This window comes from Camarhynchus parvulus, chromosome 5, assembly GCF_901933205.1.
Source record: "Camarhynchus parvulus chromosome 5, STF_HiC, whole genome shotgun sequence".
NCBI classification, from domain to species: domain Eukaryota; kingdom Metazoa; phylum Chordata; class Aves; order Passeriformes; family Thraupidae; genus Camarhynchus; species Camarhynchus parvulus.
In genome coordinates this window covers 47434706-47454441 of record NC_044575.1, presented here as the reverse complement: position 1 = coordinate 47454441, position 19736 = coordinate 47434706, and the positions used below count along the sequence as shown (strand labels likewise).

The window sequence follows — 19736 nt, the reverse complement described above, 5'->3', positions numbered from 1 at the left end:
CAAAGAAGACCATGCAACCATGAAGATTCACAGAAAGTCCCATTCTTTTGTCGATCCTAATCTTGTTTAGTAACAGTTTATAAGGAGAACAGCCCCTGCATCATGCTGCAGCATGGCTTTCTAGCTTAGGTAGTTAAGGCAAAGTACAGTTACACCCAGAGAGACATCTGTAAAGATCCTCTTTTGCAAGTGATCCTCTCTGCAAAAGGCTTTAAAGATAATGAAAATATTAATCTTTAATACCAAAAATCAACATAAAGTTCCACATGTAATTCTGATAACTGGGACCAAGTACGTAGTCAAGCAGACAGTGAAATTAGTTACTATCTTTTTGGCATTCTGTGTGCTTGAAGCATTAGTTATGGGAGTTGCATTCACTTAGAATTTAATTCTCTAGAAGAGGCTGTTTTGCTTATCATTTCTTCAATATCTACCCCTGTCAGACCCTGATCTCAATAACTGATATTAGCTGCAATCTCTGTGATAAGCACAGAACAAAAAGGTTCCCAGATTTCAAGCACACCCTCCTCTTGGTAGGATTCACATTCTTGGGTGAGCTTTTGCTGAGCCTTGCAGCTGTTCTGAGCTTCTGCAGCTCCTGCAGGTGCAGCAGGGCCAAATCCTGCCAGTGGCTCACAAAAGCAGCTTCTGCTGCTGCCTCCTGCCCACAGCCCAGGACAGCCCTGAGCTCTGCTTGGCTCACTGCTTTCCACTGTCCTTCAGGACCTGAACTGCACATGTACTGTAAGAGGTCCAAGAGGCTTTCTTTGAGCCCATGGTCCTGTGCAAGCATAAATCAATGTCTGTATTGAATTCTAGGTTATGTGAAAAGCACCAGCTTTGCATATTTGTGCCTTATCATCCAGTCAGTAGGCTAGAAGCAGTAAGTCCAAATCCTGAGAGGGTTAAGCCAGTCAAACTACATCAGTGAACACGGTCTGAAAGAGCAGGCATTGTTTGGCATGTATCTTAAGCTGTCAGGAGGAGCAGCCAGTGAGCAATGCAGTACTTGACCTGTCAGCATGATACAGATCATTTACATAGCTTTTTACAAACATTAACAGATTAATCCTCACCTTGGGACACACAAGCAAGGTTCAGTAGTCCTGACAAACAGATCTGGAAGCTGTCTCCCACAGTGATGGTAACCTGATTTCCAGGAGGATCAGCATCTTTACATCTTGTAAAAGCAAAGAGGATGGGACTTTATACCTCCAGACCAGGAGAAAAAGAAGTGTGAAGCAGATAGCAGCTTTGGCCCAGCCTCTTGTGTTTGTGGGGAACTGGGGCTGTGGGGACTTTCTTAAGTGCTCTGTCCTGGCTCCTGTTCAATTCACAGCAGCTGTGACAATCACAAGTAGGATGGTAGCTCTCACCCCACACTGAGGGCACGGCGTGTTCATGTGCAAAGTGCTGCATTTCACACCCAAAGCCTAAAGCAAAGCAAGCAGCTGAAGTGTAAGAGTTCTACCTGGTTGTGATTTCCCTACCCAAACAGCTACCCAAAGCATCTCAGCTCATCTCAATGGGATTGTTCAATAACAGAGTAGCAGTCATCATATGAGTGAAAACTGAATTCTGAGCACAGAGCTTGGGCCTTGCATTGAGGAGCAGGGAGGGTCTGTGATGGATATGGCCCACAAGATCATACTGACAGAGCACATAGACCTAGAGACAAAGTGGCACATGGCCATGGCCCATCAGGCCGTGCTGGCTGGCTGTTTAATTACATGAGAGACGTGATTTGTGCGCACATCATTTATGCAGCTGAGGAATGTGGTCTTAGCAGTATTACTGAGGGCTGGGGGGCTGTCTGTAAGCCACAGGGAACTGGGAGATTGGGTCCCTGGTGAGGCAGGACAGGGTGTGATCCCACAGGTGTGACCCCTCACAGGAGGGACATGTGCATGTATGCACTGAAGGGATGAGAATCCTGGTTTATACCCACATGCAATGCATGGATGTATCCAGGTGCACTGGCATGGGGTTTAACCATGTATGCCCACATGGACTGGGATAAACACAAAAAAGAACAAGGGAAGATGAATCTGTACAAGCATCTGCTTGGGACACGTGGGCAAGGAGGAGAGGATGCCAGGTTCTCTAGATATACAGTAATTCATGTGCTGTAACTTGGCAAAAATTTTTAACTGATTTTAACTGAAGGTCTCTGTTTTATGAAGGAAATTGCTTATTGATCCTGTCTGTTTGCATCATATTCACACTGTGCTATTCACATGCTTAACCTGGAGGGATTCAGAAAGGTTGTTTCTCTCTTCACACGCAGCTTGACTTCTGCAGGGAGATGCTGCACCTCCATGTGAGGTGCTGTAGGTTGGAAGAGTTTGTCAGGTAAGGAACATGAGTGTTTCTGACATTAAACCCCTGTGATGCCCATTTGGATACCTTTTTCATGTACTCATAATCTGCTGAGAGCCAGATGAGAGGTCACAAATGTATTTGGAGATAAATTCAGCAAAACCATTGTAGGATTCTCTCTGTACCATTACACATGGTCTGCTTATGATTATTTTGGTTTTTTTAGTGATGCTTTTGACCTATTTCACCTTTTGAAACATTGTATATGTGATTTGTGGTCTTTTACTAGTTTACTAAAATTCAGTGAGGAATGGAGCAGATACTCAGGACCTTTCAGCATTAAACATCCATTGCATGGTTTTCAGGGTGGGGCCAACAAATAAACTGAAAGACAACACTGATCCCTTAAAATTCCTTTTGGAAGCACATGAAGAGAGGCAGAATTTGTGGCATAACAACTAGGAACAGAAGTAATAGACCAGCCCTTCCTCAATCTCCTCTAAAGTGCTTGTGTATTAAACCATGCAATGAGGGACATCATGTTAGTCAGGGTGGTCCCAGTGAAATGGCACACTAAAACAGGCTGAACATTATATTAAGTAATGTCAAAGATGCCATTACCTTTATGCTGAGCCAATAACACCTCAGAATGGCTCTAGAGGAGCAGGTACAGTGTAGATTGTCATACTTTTCCACAGCAGTGTTTTTAGAGCTCATTCAGCTGTGCCAGGCTTCAGAGCACTTTGGTGCAACCTTCCATTTGCTATGGAATGAGGTCACAGGACCCCAAACCAAATGGGCATGACATTACTGAAAACCTTCCTTATAGAAAAGTTTGTTTTCTAGCTTTCATTAAAACATATAGAGGACAAGTACTGTGTTCAGCAGCACAGAAACAATACTATCCTAAGGCCCATTGTGGTCATCCATTAAGAGCCACTTTCAAGAATTATTTAAAAGCCTTTCTGAAATCCTACCTTCCTCTGCTAAATATTTTGTAGTGCTTCTGTATTCAGTGAATAGTTACATTTACTGTGAACACCTGAACAAAAAACCTTTTACCCACTGTTTTGTTTAGATGCAAGGTAAGAAAAGGAATTCCAACACACAACTCTTAGACAGTCTTGTCATCAGATTTCCCATTCAAAAGGTACATGGTTTTGTTTTCAAATATTAGGCTTGTCTTTCTTAAAAGAAATTTTCTGGTATTCTTAACATAGTTCAGTAAAATCTCACATTGCAGATAGTATTGATAAGTTTTGGGATGTGTCAAAATAAAGTCCTAATTTTTCTCATCAAATATATCACTGTTTCACATGGAGGAGAAAGTGTTGCTTTTCAGTATCTAAAGACATGCATAAATTTATAAATCACAAATTTTCAGAATTCAGAAGTTAAGAATATGGATTGCATTAATATCCTCTGAGGCTCTTACAATGAATGAAATTCATTATTTATTTTTCATTATTTATGTTGATGGACTTCAGTTTTTCTCCAATATTTGTCAGCCAAATAAAAACCACTTTACCTGTCAAGTTTCAGTAATTACCCAACTACAATAATTAGATTTACTTTCCCGACTCCTAATGTCGTGGAAAATAAATATTATAAACCCCATGGTCAGATCTTCAAAGGTATTTGAATACCTTACTCCCTCTGGCTTGAAAAGTAAGTACAGTCCATGTGATATATTAAGTTCTTAAGCACCAGCATGTGCTTGAACTGAAATACCTCTATGTATTCTAATATCCAAAGTTCAATGGCAAAAATTGTCATCTTAGCTAGAAAAGACTTTCAGAACTTCTTTTATGATATCTACAGGTAACATTAGGTCTAGTTTAGTATGGAAGGCTGAGGTAGGCTGGAGATGACCCTCTGCACCATCACTGTGGATGAAATCAGAGTGCAGGTGATCCTCCTGGCTGCTGAGCTCTCTGCACTGGAGAACATTACTTTGAAGCAAGTTATGTAATTCCTTACTACAGTGGAGTATGTATTGACAAAAGCATTCCTTGCTAACATTTTTCCATTATAAGCCTGTAAAAAGTTTATGTCAGAAAAAATAAAAGATTATACTTGGTGCAGTAAGGTCCATTTTAAGTTCTCTTCTTAACATTTTTCAGGAATAAAACCAAAGTGAGATGAGATTTCCAGTAAAGTAGTGTTTTTAATCAGACTTTCACATTCTTCTACATTAATATGTCACTGGGTAATTGGGCAAGTCCTGTATTGTCAGCATCCAGAGGCATTTAACACCTGGAGCTGCACAAATAGACTGATGTGAAGCAGATTTCTGGGATATTCTTCTGCAGAACTCATTCCAAAACTCTGGCATACTTGCAAAAAGCTATTTTTCCTTCTTGACATGTAGAAAATTTTTCTGAGTTTGTATTAAGATGACAAGTCAGATTTTTTTCCTCCCAACTTGAGATGTAATTTTAGCTACTAAGTACTTTCCATGCAAACCATCTTTTTATTTCTCATAAAGAGGATACAAAACTTGATTACCTTGGACAGAGGAGGCATACCAGGGTTAATAATAATAATAATCACTGTTAGGTATCATATTCTCTCTTTCACCTATTTTTCCCACAAGTGCTGGATTCATAATGACCTGTGTGGATTCCAGACATCAGTCTTTTTAGCTGGTTTTTTTCTGTGCTGAAATTTGATTAATTTGCTAAAAGTCTTCAAAACCATTGCATAGCCCCACAGCTGTCCCTAAACCCTGACAGCATGAACAGGTACATATGTACATCCCCCAGAACCTGCATGGCAGGTTTAGGATATTTATATGTAGTAACTTTCTGGTTAATGTAGGAGCTACTTCCCCTGTGTAGCAAAGCAATTACATAATTAATGGTTACATTCAAACAGAATGGCTCAGGAGAGAAAAAAGAATTTTTAGGACAACTGTGTCAGACTGGAAAGGAAGTATGCATCAGTAATTCCCTTTCACATTTGATACTTCAGCTAGTATTAACTTAAAAGTCCAAATATAAGCCATTAAGCAAAGAAATGAACAAAATGAAGACCAACCTTGCAGGGACAGTGATGAACTGAGAATAAGGACATTTGGGTTCAATTCCGAACTCTTCCCTTGCCAGTATAGCTTTGGGCACTTTCTTTGTTGCTCCCTTCCTTATCTATTTAATAAGGATATTAATACTAGATTAATTCTACTCTTTCCTGCATGCCTTTTGAAGGCCTCTTGAAGGCTTTTGTAGTAAAAAAGCACTACTTCTGGTATGTGTAAAACTCAGAAAAATAGAGGCCTGCTTTTTGTTGAAGACACAAGAAGAATTAAAGGAGGGAATTGCCCTCAGAGATCGTGTTCTACCATGAGCCTGGTGAGAACTGCTGCTCAGTGTCAGTAACATGGGGCTAGGCAATATGCAGTGCTAAAGATGACCCTTCAGAAAGCTTCCAGTTAAAGGAATGACTTGTGAGAGACAATAAATATTGGGACAGCTATAAAAGATTTAGTGAAAAAAATCACAACAAAACACTTTCCTGCTTAAAAAAAAAAAAGTTGCAAAATTTCACTGAGAAAAACAGAAAAACAGATATCAGTACAATTTCTTGTAACAAATGGAAGTCTGATTTAAAATGTCAAAATGAAATCTTATGTCATTTTGACATCAGCATTTCCAAACATATTGATTTTTAGAACTTCTCATTTTTTAAAAAAAATCAATTTTTGATCCTGGTTTATGTAAAACACAGATGCTGATCTACAGAAATTACTCAACCAAGAAACATTCTTTCTGTGGACATTTACACTTAAATGACAAAACTTCAAGTTTCATTTCGGATTTGTTTTGGGTTTTTTTCAGGCCTTTCCAAAATCAGGTTTCTGCTGGATCTTGAATCAAGACAGCTCAAGGCATTCAGGAATAGAGGGAATACTTATGTGCCACATTTTTCTTGACTGGAAATAGTTACTGCAGGTGTGAAAAATATTTCCACTGCTCAGTATAACTTCCCTGACAATGCAGATAGTTCAGGCTTTAATTCATACTGTTTATCTAAAGAAATAGTCCAATGGACTGAAATGAAATGCAGGTGTTCTCAGCATCGAAACCTTACCATAAATATCTAAAAAAAAAAAGGAATTTACTAATTTTATGTGCTTTAGAATTGACAGAGAAAGCCAAATGCAGCTCTTGTGCAAGTTTTAAAATTATTTAAAATGTCACTAAAGTGTCTTAAGTCACAGCAAATCATGGGCAGTAATGTATGCTAAAGAAAATGAACACCCTGCATCGTGTAAACCCTTCTCTCTCAAAATACACACTCTTTAGAAAAGAATCCACTATTATCACCATGTATATTACAGTGATAAAATAAAAAAATGAACCTATTACTGCATTAGTGTACTGAATACCTATTAAGCTGCTATGCTTGTTTTTTAAATATTTTTCTTTCTACCATAATGCATAACCTTGTGGAATAGAAATCCTATGCAAAAAGGAACTGTTATTTACAAATGACAATTAATTAAATATTGCTTGTTATGTAATATATATCCTAATAATATAGACATTTATAAGCATGCAAAATTGCACAGAGAAATGAAACCCAGATGATTTTATCCTTCCTATTTCAATATATATCTATATTCTGTAGGAAGTTTACTATAATTATGATTTCATATTGTGTTTTTATACTGTAAAGATAAATGTTCCTGGATCAACTAAAGAGCTAAATATCATGTATTAACTAAAAAATGAACATATTTAATGTAGTAAAAAGCTGGGTAAGTACCCTTGAACCTAATAATAGACAGTATTTTGTAATATCAGTGATGTTTCAAAGGAACCCAGGATGGGTTCCTGGAAAAATTGACAATACCCAGTAGCAATGTTAATACTGTCAGAAAAATAATAAGGCAATGAATGTTTCCAATAAGAATTCAATTTGCTTCATTCTGGAGGCCACTAATAAAGGTAAATTTTTGCATACTCTGATAATTTTTCTCTAACAATGTATCTGTACAGTTGCATGATCTTTAAGAATGTAATTAACCTATTTTTCTTGCTCTAATTACAAGGCAAAAGATTTGCATAGGTAAAAAGAAAAATGATTTTGTTTAGAGGGAAAATCCAAATTATGCCTGAAACCAATAAATCTGTTGCCATGACAATCAAGGAGCCTGGTCTTACAAAACCTTTTAGAATTTATCCACATGAGTAGTTCTTACTCACTGTGCTCGTTTTGACCTCTCCCATTCTGAGTGACCACTGTAAGAGATAGAGCCCAAAGTCACGGGCTAAATGAACTCAACAGAGAATTTGTGGACATTTCTGGATATTTTACAAGGGTGGTTCATGGACTAAGGGAGTGATATCTGCATGTTATATATAAAGATGGGAAGGGGGGTTGGTTAATGAGGCTCTATTGGAAAGTGTGGTACCTGAGCATGATGTAAATGGTGTGGAATAAGGAATAGAGAATGTGCTGGGTTTATCTGGAAAAGAGTTGGTTTTCTTTCTAGTAATTAGTATGAGGCTATGTTTGGTGTTAGAAGCATACTCACAATACAGAGATGTTTTATCTCTTGCTGAGCAGAGCTTCCACAGTGCCAAGGCCTTTGGTGCCTCTCATCCTACCCCACCAGAGACTGTGCTGGGGCTGCACAAGGAATTGGGAGGGAACACAGCTGGTACAGATGGCCCAAGCTGACCCAAAGGATATTCTGTACTATACGGTGTCATAAAAACACGTAAAACAGCATATAGAACAGGGGAAAGACATAGGAAAAGGGGGAAAAATGTTCAAAATGATGGCATTTGTCTTCCCAAGTAGCCATTACAGTCAGTGGAGCCTGGCTCTCTCAGAGATGACTCAACCATGGGAAGTGGTGAATGAATTCCTTGTTTTGCTTTGCTTGAGTGTGTGTGGCCTTTGCTTTACCTACTAAACAGTCTTTATCTCACCCATGATTTTTCTCACTTGTACTTTTCTGGTTCTCTCTCCTATCCCACCAGGGGGGAGTGACACAGCAGCCCTGCAGTGTTTAGCTTCCAGCTGGGGTTAAACAATAATATTCATGCAAGTTGTTCCCCTGATTGACATAGAACTGCTGATGTGAGGACAGGTTTGCAATGGGCAACTTGAATTTAGGATGCAGTCCTTGTTCACATAGAGAGTTGAGGGGACAACTTCTGCAAGTAAGAGATTCTTTCTGACAGTGCAGATGACATTTATGGGTTGCGTTCTTCCTTAGTTTTGCTTATTGGTTCTTACAGTAGTCTCACATTTTAGATAGTAAAATACAGAAAAATTCTGCTTCAATGCACAAGTATATGTGATTTGAAACCTTTACTCCTAAAGTCAAGGCTGATTCCTCTGAACCCTGTTGAAATATTGTCACACTACAATGTGTTTTTTCATCTGTGCTTCCTCCTGCTGCAGTGATTTGAAGAAGTTGCATTGCCATTCTCTTTTTTAAAACTGCCTTACGGAGTCCTCCATCATACAAGGAGGAGATTTATTGGGAACTACTACAAAATTACACCTTTTGAATTGTATTTAAGCTCTGATTCTTGTTCTTGTGTCCGGCTGTGGCCTGGCTTTTGTATTTTTTGCTTTATTTATCCTTCCCATCCTGAAACTCTGCTGCCAGGAACTTGTCCTCTCCATACCCAGCTGCACAGTCCATGGCAGCTGCCACACAGACCTGCTCCTGATCTTTTTCCAGCTCCACCAAAAGCAGTCAGGTTTCTAAGGGTTTCCCCTCAGACTGGAGGCAGGCCCTTACCACAGTTTACTCAAGAACCACTCAACTTTCCAAACTCAGTGATCAACCAGGATGCATAAGAAAATACATGTTTCACATTACCACTATATCATCTTTTAATTCTACCCTAATTTCTAAAACAGAGACCCAAATAAACCAGTCTTCCTGGAAAAGAAATCTGCTCTTCCATCCCAGTTTATTAATTGTGCAATTCCTGATCTGCTAGGCAATTTCTTGACAATGACCCTAAGTATTTGTAAGTCAGGTAGTTACATCTCCTTGCACTCTCCTAGCACCCTTGATCCAGGAAGACAAAACCACATTACAGCTATTAACAAAAAATACCTTGCAATGCCCACTGAAGGTATTTCTAATAATTCTCAACACTCCTCTAATACACAGCAAAAGTTACTCGATGTCAGAACATCCCATACTGGATTTGTTTATTTTATGACCTGGGTAATAATTCACATTTTTGGCTTCCTGACTTGTGTAAGAGGATCTCTCTCCCACTGTTTCTAAAACACAGCATCCAAGTCTGCACTTGGTAGTTGTTTCCCTTGGAAACAAAAAAGAATAAATCTTTTGTACCTGCCAGTATTGCAGACATTCAAAACCTTTCTGTAGCTTTCATTTACTGAAATAATATTACTCATTCTTGCATTGATATAGGATTTCTTTTACCTCCCATTTTTGCCTTCTAGTGGTCAGTGCACGACTGAGGTGCAGGGAAGGTGTAGAACCATGACCCCAGAGAAGCAGAGCAAGAGAAGGAGGAGGCAGGAGGAGGGGAATGGAGGGAAGGAGGGAGGGAAAAAGAGAGAGAAATGTCAAAGCGAATTCCTAAACATCCTCTAGCATAGAAATATGTACAGTGCAGCTGCAGATGTTCCAGTCCAAGTGCAAATGACAGCACAGGTGTGCACAGACACACACACACGCACGTACACACTGTCACAAAGCAAGGGAGAAAGACAGAAATGATCTTACAAAGCTGCTGCAGTAATCAGGACACTTGCTCCTGAAAGCAATCATGCAAGCAAACATTCTTTTGTTACGTTTCTACATTTTTTTCAATTTTCATTTCACTATTGCCATTTTTTATACCTCTCACCACATCAGATAGTTATTAGTAAAAGGAAGGAAAAAGGCCTTACCATGCAGTGCATCAGGAAGAGATGAGAAGCACAGAGCATGCTGCAGAGATTAAGCTCAGCATGGCATTCAGATATCCTTTGGAATTGAAGAAAATTGTCCAACCCATTCTTCCTAACAAAGCGGACAAGTTTTCTCTAGGCTTGAATTTTTCACCAGAAGACAGATCCTTACAGTGCATTATATTTTCTTCTTCAGGAGATATATTTCCTCCAGTTAAGTTTCAGCTCCGCAATGCCATTTCCAATCAGCTCTAAGAAGTTCTTCATTCCCAGATTCGCGGTGTCATCAGAGGGACTCCAAAGAAAATCAAATAAAGAAAGAAAGAAAGAAAAAAGAAAATAATACCTTACCAAAGCCCTGAAATTACTACACTGAAAAGGAGAAGATATAAAAAATCCCAAAACACCCCCTCATTTACTCTATTATCTAGGTGTTTCACAACAATCAGTCCTACCTCTTTGGTCTTATATATGCAGTGCTGATCATCTGTAACAAAGGAAGAGGCAAAAACTTTCCCAATTTACACATGATGCATTTTCATTGCTGCTGCTCAACTGTGTGCTACCAAACAACCCTTTTCATCCTGAGGCATCTTTAAAACCATCTGACAAAACCACCAGCTATCACTTTCCCTTCCCAAAGAACATGAATATTAGAATTTCTAGAAAAGCGTTGAAGAAAATTTGACAAATAACCAAAAAATACAGATCAGAATCTAAAAGCAAAAGCCTTGAAGCAGGAGGTTTCTGGAGCAACAAGGTACTCTGCCTGAAGAATCTGGGGACACACGCATTAAGTACCCTGGGGAAGGAGAAAGGAGAAAAGAACTGAGTGTTTGGAGAAGATGGGGTGGGACCAAATGGGTGTCAGGCAGGAGTGGGATCCTGAGTCAGCCTCCTGCCTGCTGGCTGACAGCAGCTCGGGCTTTCCCTGCACTTTCTGCAAAGCATATTAATTGATTCTGGTTGCTGAGCAACTAACTCTGGGGAGCCACATCGACGGCTCCAGCTCCAGCCCAGCTCCAGCAGCAGCAGCAGCAGCAGCAGACAGAGCGGATGGATTCCCCTGCCTCTCCTCTCCTCTCCTCTCCTCTCCTCTCCTCTCCTCTCCTCTCCTCTCCTCTCCTCTCCTCTCCTCTCCTCTCCTCTCCTCTCCTCTCCTCTCCTCTCCTCTCCCTCCTCTCCTCTCCTCTCCTCTCCTCTCCTCTCCTCCTCTCCTCTCCTCTCCTCTCCTCTCCTCTCCTCTCCTCTCCTCTCCTCTCCTCTCCTCTCCTCTCCTCTCCTCTCCTCTCCTCTCCTCTCCTCTCCTCTCCTCTCCTCTCCTCTCCTCTCCTCTCCTCTCCTCTCCTCTCCTCTCCTCTCCTCTCCTCTCCTCTCCTCTCCTCTCCTCTCCTCTCCTCTCCTCTCCTCTCCTCTCCTCTCCCTCTCCTCTCCTCTCCTCTCCTCTCCTCTCCTCTCCTCTCCTCCCGGAATCTGTCACCCTACCCGGATGTCCTTAGCTGCCCTGCAGGGAAGCTTTGCCAGGCAGAAGCCCTCAGCAGGGCAGCAGGGAGGAGCTGGGGTGCTCCCCCAGCCTGTGCTGCACTGGCAGACTCAGGAGAGCAGCCTGACCTCACCCTGACAGCAATGCCCCTCTGCCACCCTGCTTGGGAGCCTGGGCCAGTGGGGCTGGTAGCCACGAGAAACACAACCAGCTGTGTTGACAGGTAGGTGAATCAGGGTGGTGCAGACACCTTCTGAAAACCAAAAATCATCTCAAAGATGTTAAAATGACAAGAAAGTTCCATGGTTATATAGAAACATAGAATATCCTGAATACGAAGGAACCCACAGGGATCATCAAAGTCCAACTCCTGGCCCTGAACAAGACATCCTCATGAATCCAATCATGTGCCTGAGAACCTTGTCTAAATACTTGAACTCTGTCAGGCTGGTGCTGTGACCACTCTTCTGGGGATCCTGTTCCAGTGCCCAACCACCCTCTGGATAAGGAACTTCTTCCTAATATCCAATCTAAACCTCCTCTGACACAGCTTCATGTCGTTTGCACCACTCTTATGTGAGTTTCTAGTTGAACACGTGGTCACTTAAGCTCTGTCCCTGTAGTAAAAGACAACTATTGCCTATTCCTGACCTCTTTATCATGTTGAACTTCACACAGAGCAGACACTTGTCTGGCTGAAAGGACGCACTCTAAACCAGAACCACCACACAGAGGAATTGCCTAGGTGTCTTTGACACTGTTTTTGATACAAAAGGGATGCCTCTGACAAAGCCTTATAATCGCTTTAACTGATACATTTGAATTCCATGGAAGAGTGAAGCAGCAAAGAGGCCATTTAATTTTGGTCCACAAAAGAGATGGGATAACTGAGTAACTGGAGCTGGCTCAAAGGGGTTTCTCCTAAAGTGCCTCTACTGATGGCCCAGTAGGAGCAACACAGAGGATTTCTGCAAGGTTGATGCCAAGGGAATGGACCCTGCAATTTGTGGCAGGGCTTCCACTGACTTCTGTGGCTCTAGAGTCTGAAAGAACTCCCCAAAACACCACAGTGTCTGAAAGAGGACATCTCCCTTGTGGTGTATAATTCCTTAGTCATATCATGGCATTTGTTCAGCACTGACTAAGCTGTCTTTCTGTTGCACAGGTAAGATGTGAGAAATGAAAAGACCTCAAGGTTTCTCTCCCTGTGACCTGGCAGAAAGCACAACACTAGATCTTGGCCAAACTGCTCACGCACGATTACTGTCAAAGATCTGAGCTGGGTCAGCTCTTTATTCAGCTATAGTGATAGGATAAGTTAAAGGGCAAGGCCCTGAGAACTGCCTTAGCTTGCAGCCACAGAGCACAATTATCGAATTCTCCCCTTGAAAAACTCCAACCTGTATCTAGTAAGCCCTATTTAAGTGGCAAACACCAGGTCTTTGTGGAAAGGGACAGGTTATCTTAAAGAAGAGAGTTACTTTTCTGACAGTAGCTTAGCTGCACCACACTGCTTTCATGCTTTATAAAGAAAGATCTACAGTTTAGCCTCATTTTCCTAGCAAAGCCAGATGCTTACATAGCTTCAGAGCTCAGGAAACCATGAGATCCTGTTAGCAAAACTGCTGTATGAAGCAGATTACAGAACATATTCAGTTCATCCAATATGTTTATTGATATAAATATATACTGGGAATTCTTTATTCCCCCAGTACAATATCCAGAGAAATATGGGAACATTTAGACTAAGGCAACAAAGAGAGGTGGAGAGATTTCACAGATTCTTGCAAAGGAATTATTAAGTCTATATGAATGGATTTCACCAAACACAGTAAAGAAAGATTTCTTTCAGCATGATAAGTTGTTGTTGTTTTATCTTTCCACTATTACTTCTTTACATTCGTGCTGGTGCCTGTTTTTATCCCCAACAGTACAATCTTTAAAAAGTGTGACAACAAAGTATTAATATTTTAATGTGCTTTGTTTTGTACTTTATTTTTTACAAGGCAGAATACCAAACAGTGTTGAAGTAGGGGAAAAAATATCTTTAGAAGTTTAAGGGAAGGGCAGTTTGAAGGGCAAAACAATAAAACAAAAGAAAGAAAGTCAACAACAGGTGATTTCAAAATGAAAGGAAACTAGTGTGTAAGAAGGAGCTATCAGATTATTAAAAAAATTTAGAAGAGCTGCTTTGGAGATGTCAACATTTGTGTAACTTTTTAGTGTTTTTTTTTTTTTAGAGAATCCAAGGCTGCTTAGATAAAATTCAGTATCTTACAGAAATCAAGTACAGTATCCCTCTTTCACTTACACAATACTTGAATTTAATCTCATAAAAATGCTTTTTATTATTCATTGAAAAGGCTGACTAATGCATATGTTCTATTCCTATTCCATTTTTTTATGTATCTTCTCTCTTCTCACCTTTATATCCTTTCAATAGCAGCATTATCCTCTTTGAGAAAATAGGTGTCCTGTGAACCTAAGGACCAGAGCAAGCTAGGACTGAGTCAGCCCTCATTCCCTGAGGGAATGGTACAGCTGGTGTCCCATCAAAATCTCCATGGCAGAGCCCTTGATCCAGACAGGACCCCTCCTGCAGGACCTTGGGCACCAAAGCAACAGGGACGTGAAACAAGCCATGGCACTGGGTTGGGCAGAGCCCATTTCTGATCTTAGACGCTATTGCCAGGACCTGATAGTGAGAGAAGTCCCCAGGGAGACAAAAGGGAAGAAAAAAGACACTTCTGTTGATATGTTCTAGTCTGGAGTGTAGGTAAGGGCCAAGTGGAAAGGTGGCATTTGGAAAAGGCAAGGGAGTGCTGCAGCAAGCACGATGTGGTGGCTGAGGCCAGGGAAACAGGGAAACTCCTTTCTCTGGAGGGAGTGGAGCCTGTGCTGCAGGCACAGAGGGCACTCAGGGTGGATGGGCTCCTTACTGTGCTGGGTAATTACTCTCCTCTGCCCTGAATCACAGCAGAGGCCCCTGGCAACTCGGGAGATGGGGCCACAGACTGTCAGACATTGAAGAATGTGAAGCAGAAAAATCTCTGAGGAATTCTCCCTGCAAGCCAGGAGCAGGAAAGACCAGAAAGCTGGAAGCAGAGGGGCACCAGCCCTGCTCTTTGTGTGCTCAGGCTGCTCCTGCAGTGCCTGTTAGCAGCAGGTGCCTTCCACAGCACAGCGCAGAGGCCGACAAGGGACACAGAAAACCTCCCTCCTCCCCAGCTGACCCTGCTGCCTGCCACAGCATGGTCCAGGCACAGAAAGCACATGAAGCAGCTTGCTTCCCAAAACATTAGCCTTCCTCACAACCATACCTTCACACTATGAAGACCATCATTTTATTCCTTGCAAGCCACACCTTTCCAGAATCTGTGATTTGAGAAGTGAATTAGATTTTTAAATCCAGTATTATATGTAAAAGATACAGTGATTTTAACAGAAATACAAAGATGTGCCCAGATAATTAAAATTATTTAACATATGAAATAAAAAGTATAATTCAATTATTAACCAAATTTTGATTAAAAACTGGTGAAAATTATTTACAAATAAGTGTTCTGGGCATGTTTCTCATTTTGACCTTTCAAGATCCTGTGTCACATTTGCTATTCAGTCAATTACAGCACAAACAACTGAATTGATTTCTTGCCTTTTTAGTTTAAATGCCATAATACATGCAAGAGAGTCTGAGCTCCAGTGAGTGTATTTCCAGGTCATCAGCAATTAATTGAAAAATCTAACCATAAGAAATAGACCTTTATTAAAAAAAAAAAATCCAAAGCATCACAGAGGATGTACACATAGTTCCATCTAACTGCAGAATATTTAGCATTCCTAAACCCTATTTTTAACATATGTTAAATATATTATTAGTTTAATAATTATTTTCAATATTCTATATGGCAACTGGTCTCTTTCTTTTCTGTTTTCCATCAATGCAAATCAGACTAGAATACCATAGTTGTCAAAAACTTACAACACTAAGAAAATGGTATGTGGTAAGTAAATGGTAAGTAAAGCCAGTAAAATGAAAAACAGTTCTGATTTGTTATTCTCTTTCTTTTTAAATAAATGCTGCTTTACTATGACTTAACTGCCAACTGACTAAAGAATGATAAAAGGTTGCAGCTTGTGTTTGATAATTGTTGGGTTTGTTCATACTTTCATAAGCTAGTCTGAAATAAATATTAGTGGATCTGACTTGTATTTCATTTAAGGGAAAGTAAACCTCTTACTTTCACTGATTTCAATGAAATCATCCTTAATTCCCATCAGTGTAGCAAGTATAATTGATTGCGGTACTAATTTTTGTTCATTGCAGAGTTAGCTTCAGTTTAAATTTGTTATGTATCAGTAATATAGCACTGCTTCCTTACATCACCCTAGCTCTAAAAATAACATTTCAATACTGCTGTATCAAAAATGTATGCAAAAAAATGTGACTACCTGGCTAGTAGCACAGCCATTTTCATTGCATACACTAAGCATCTTTGTTTCCTTAGAAAAAGAAAATCTGTTTTGCAATTAACTTCTTAGCATACAAATGAAATATAAATGAGTGATTTCAACCCATTTAAAAACTGATATCTTGACCTAAACTTCCATTTTCTACATGCAATATGCAGTGGCAGTTGTATTTTGGGGGGAGAAATCATTGATATTGAACACAAGTTAGATGTCAAAATAGAGAGTTTTATCCTATCTGAGAGAGGTAGAAAAACGCTCCCTGATTTCCATGGGAAGCTGACTGAGCTGTGTTCTTAGGAGACTCCTGCAGTCTCAGACAGAAACTGCTTAGCCTGTTGCACCAAACAGAGGCAGCCTTGCCCCTCTAAAGCTGCTGAAATGGACTAGTTCTGTGCTCACATTGAAGCACTCCAGAAGACAAGCACTGTGTTCTGAGAGGTGATGATGCGTTTGCAGTGTCTGTGCTCAAAGTGGAATCTCATTAGAAAAACAGAAATCTTGCTGTAGAGCCACGTAGTAAGATAGGACATGCAACGCATGAATTCATTGAATCCCAAGGGTGATCATCTGCCTGAAATTCTTCTCCAGATAAGCATGTTCACACGTGGCAAAAAAAGCTCTCAAACAGCAACAGTTATTACTGCTTAATAAATATTCACATTATTTCTCAACAGGCAAAATACCCACTGGGCAAAAAAAAATAATAGTATGCTAATGAAGGATTAAACAGACATGGGCTAAATTAGTCTTACTACAGTTCTGTTAAGCTTTTGGGTGTGTATTACATGACATTACTATTTAATAACACAGAACAAAAACTTCTCTCTCTCTCCCCCCTCATTTTTTTTTAATTTTCCCCCCTTTCTTCTTTTTCTTTATTGTTTGTTTGGTTTTGGGGTTTTTTTCCCCTTTAGCAAAAGAGGTAGAGGTTTTCTTTCCTAGATTAACTTCCAAGCATTAAGAAAAGTAACATAACCTGAATATTTATAGGAGTCACACCTAAACCTCTTAATTGCTAGACAAGATGCTGCTAGAATTAATGTAGCATAGCAGGCAAAGTAGTCCTGAACATTATTCAATACTCCAAAGTATATAGTATGGGTGTTGTCATGATACTGCACAGCATTTGAATAAATATACCTTGAGGAATGTGACAGAAGCCAGATTTAAGCAGCTGCTGGCATTTCTATTCTGAATACAGCTGATCTCCAGAATACCAGTATTCTGACTGCTAAAACCTCTCTAATGCTTGTTCATTCTTTGCTTCATAGAAGACTCAGCAGCTGGTTTGGTTTTCTTTTCACCATTAGCAGAGGTGTCTTTGTAAGGATCCTTCTGGCAAAAATCACTTGGAACAGCTCAGAAAGTCTCAATTTAACAGAGAATGTCCCTTAGCTGGTAGAGGAAAAATCTCCATCAGCAATCCTCTGCCAGGCTCTTTCAAGTCCTTCCTAAATAGTCACTCCATTGATTGGTATTTTAAAAGCTTTACTGATGAATAAGGTCCTGGTATTCAGAAGGATTTCACAGAGTTAAATGATACCAGCAAAATACACAAATATAGATCCACAAGGTACTCTGAGCTACCTCCTCTTAAAAAACAACCAAAAACCAGCAAAACAAGACAAATCAAAACCAACCTGAACATGTTAACTCTTTATGATATATCTGTTTCTTAAATATCCCAATTGCTTTCAGGCTTTTCCTTGGAGCTGGTCTCTGTTTAATTAATTAATCACAGTATTTGCACATCTTGAATGCTTTGTTTTAATGTCTCACTCCCTTCTGTGGATTTCTCAGCTGTGAGATTTTAATGAGAGCCATTTCTCATGTTTTTATGCAGAATTATTATACGGAGGAGAAAGTGATAATAACTCAGTCTTCTCTTAATTACACTTCTAATTATTCTTAGAAGTTTATTTATAATTGTGTCTGCCAGCAGGATTTGTTTCAATTATCATAGCCAGATTGGAAATGGAGCTTAAATGAATTCTTTCTGTAAACAACCATATTTTAATACAAGTAAACAAGAAGTATAAATATTTATTTTTAACTCAAAATTCTTCCTTCTCTGATAGTCATTCTTATAAACAAAAATCTTAGATAATCATGTAAAATTTTTGCCCTTCAAAACTAATAGTACTTAAGGTAGCAAATGTTCTCAGAGGACAAAAAAAAATTAATTAAGACAAAACCTATTTATGGTCAAAGAGTCTTTTTCTTTCCGTAAATGGTGATAAGGGCTTTTATGTTAAAAGTCTTCAGATAGGAAACTTCACCTCTAGAGGCACAGCAATGCCATTACTCAAAGAGAATAAGTGTTCTTTCAAGGGTGAATGGGAAAGAAATATCTATTTTTGATGCTGTTAGATTCCCACTTGCAAGATAGGAAACCCCTTGTTCACCACAGTATTTCTACAATAATGCAGATCTCTTCTGAAAAGTAAGCTGCCCAAAGATCTCAGATCAGGAAATCTTGTTTTCAGGGAGAAACTGTTCTACAAAAATAATCTTTAGAAAGTACAATCCTATACATATTATTTCATATTTCATATGAAATAACATTATTTTAACCACAGTAATCAATCCAGAAGTAATTATAGGACAACTGAAAGAGATTTAGAAACGGCTATTTCAGTATGCACAGATGGTTGATACACACATTCTCTTTCAATTGTATTAAATGTATAAAAGTTAGGGATTAATTTGGAGTGAGATTCATATCTTGGCTATGGAAAGAAATAATAGCTATTGTTAGGCAATGGATTTGTAACCCGACAGACAGAAAATGACAATGTGCTATACTGCTTGTTTAAAATCCAGAGACAAACAGCTTCCCTTCATATCAAACATGTTTCCCTTTGACACCAGTCCCCTGCAAGCCCCTGCTCCCTCAGCAAAACGAGCACGGGAGGAGAAGCCTGTGAGACTTACCTGTTTGCCTTCAGAGGATGAAGAAGTTTAAAGCATCAAAGTTCTCGTGACAATCAGCCATCAGCACTTAGCTTATGCGGAAATAATTACATTCTTCCATCTTTTAGCTTTCTCAGTAAGTGAAAGCTGGTGATGGATGCCAGCAGCCTTGTTAAAATATCACTGTAATCCGTTCAAGCTCTGGAGATTGCTTAGAAAACCAAGTCATAAACATGCAGTGTAGCTTCACAAGCAGCTCAGCATTTTCCAAGCGTGCCCACGTCTTCCTTTTCCAGTACTGTACTTCAGAGCACTCGACCTATCTTTGTCTGGGTAAGAGAACACGGTTGTTGAAAGTAAATCCTACATGAACAGAAGAGTTCTGTGGGTTTGTTTTCTTGCATCAAATAGTTATTATTTTAGGAAAGGAGACACCCTTTATGGTTTTGGTTGCTGCTGTTCCCTCATTGAGAGAAAAAAATAATAAAAAAAGCTTCAAATAGAAAAGCAAGAAGCAAAGAAGAGGATACAGCAGTTCTAGAAGCAGCAGGCAAGGATGGGTGTCTTGTGATTGCTTTGAGTTAATACTCCTCAGGGGGAGTTGAAAAAAGCACAAATACAGCAAAATCTGTCTTACAGAGTAAAAATC

At 39.7% G+C, this 19736-nt stretch overlaps 1 long non-coding RNA gene across 1 annotated transcript in view; it reads right to left on the bottom strand.

Moving 5' to 3' along the window:
* LOC115904335 overlaps positions 1-19736 on the bottom strand; it is a 159854-nt gene that overhangs the window by 18400 nt on the left and 121718 nt on the right. Inside the window, exon 4 of the long non-coding RNA XR_004060777.1 lies at positions 10219-10513. This is a non-coding gene — a long non-coding RNA (uncharacterized LOC115904335). The remainder of the gene's footprint in view (positions 1-10218; positions 10514-19736) is intronic.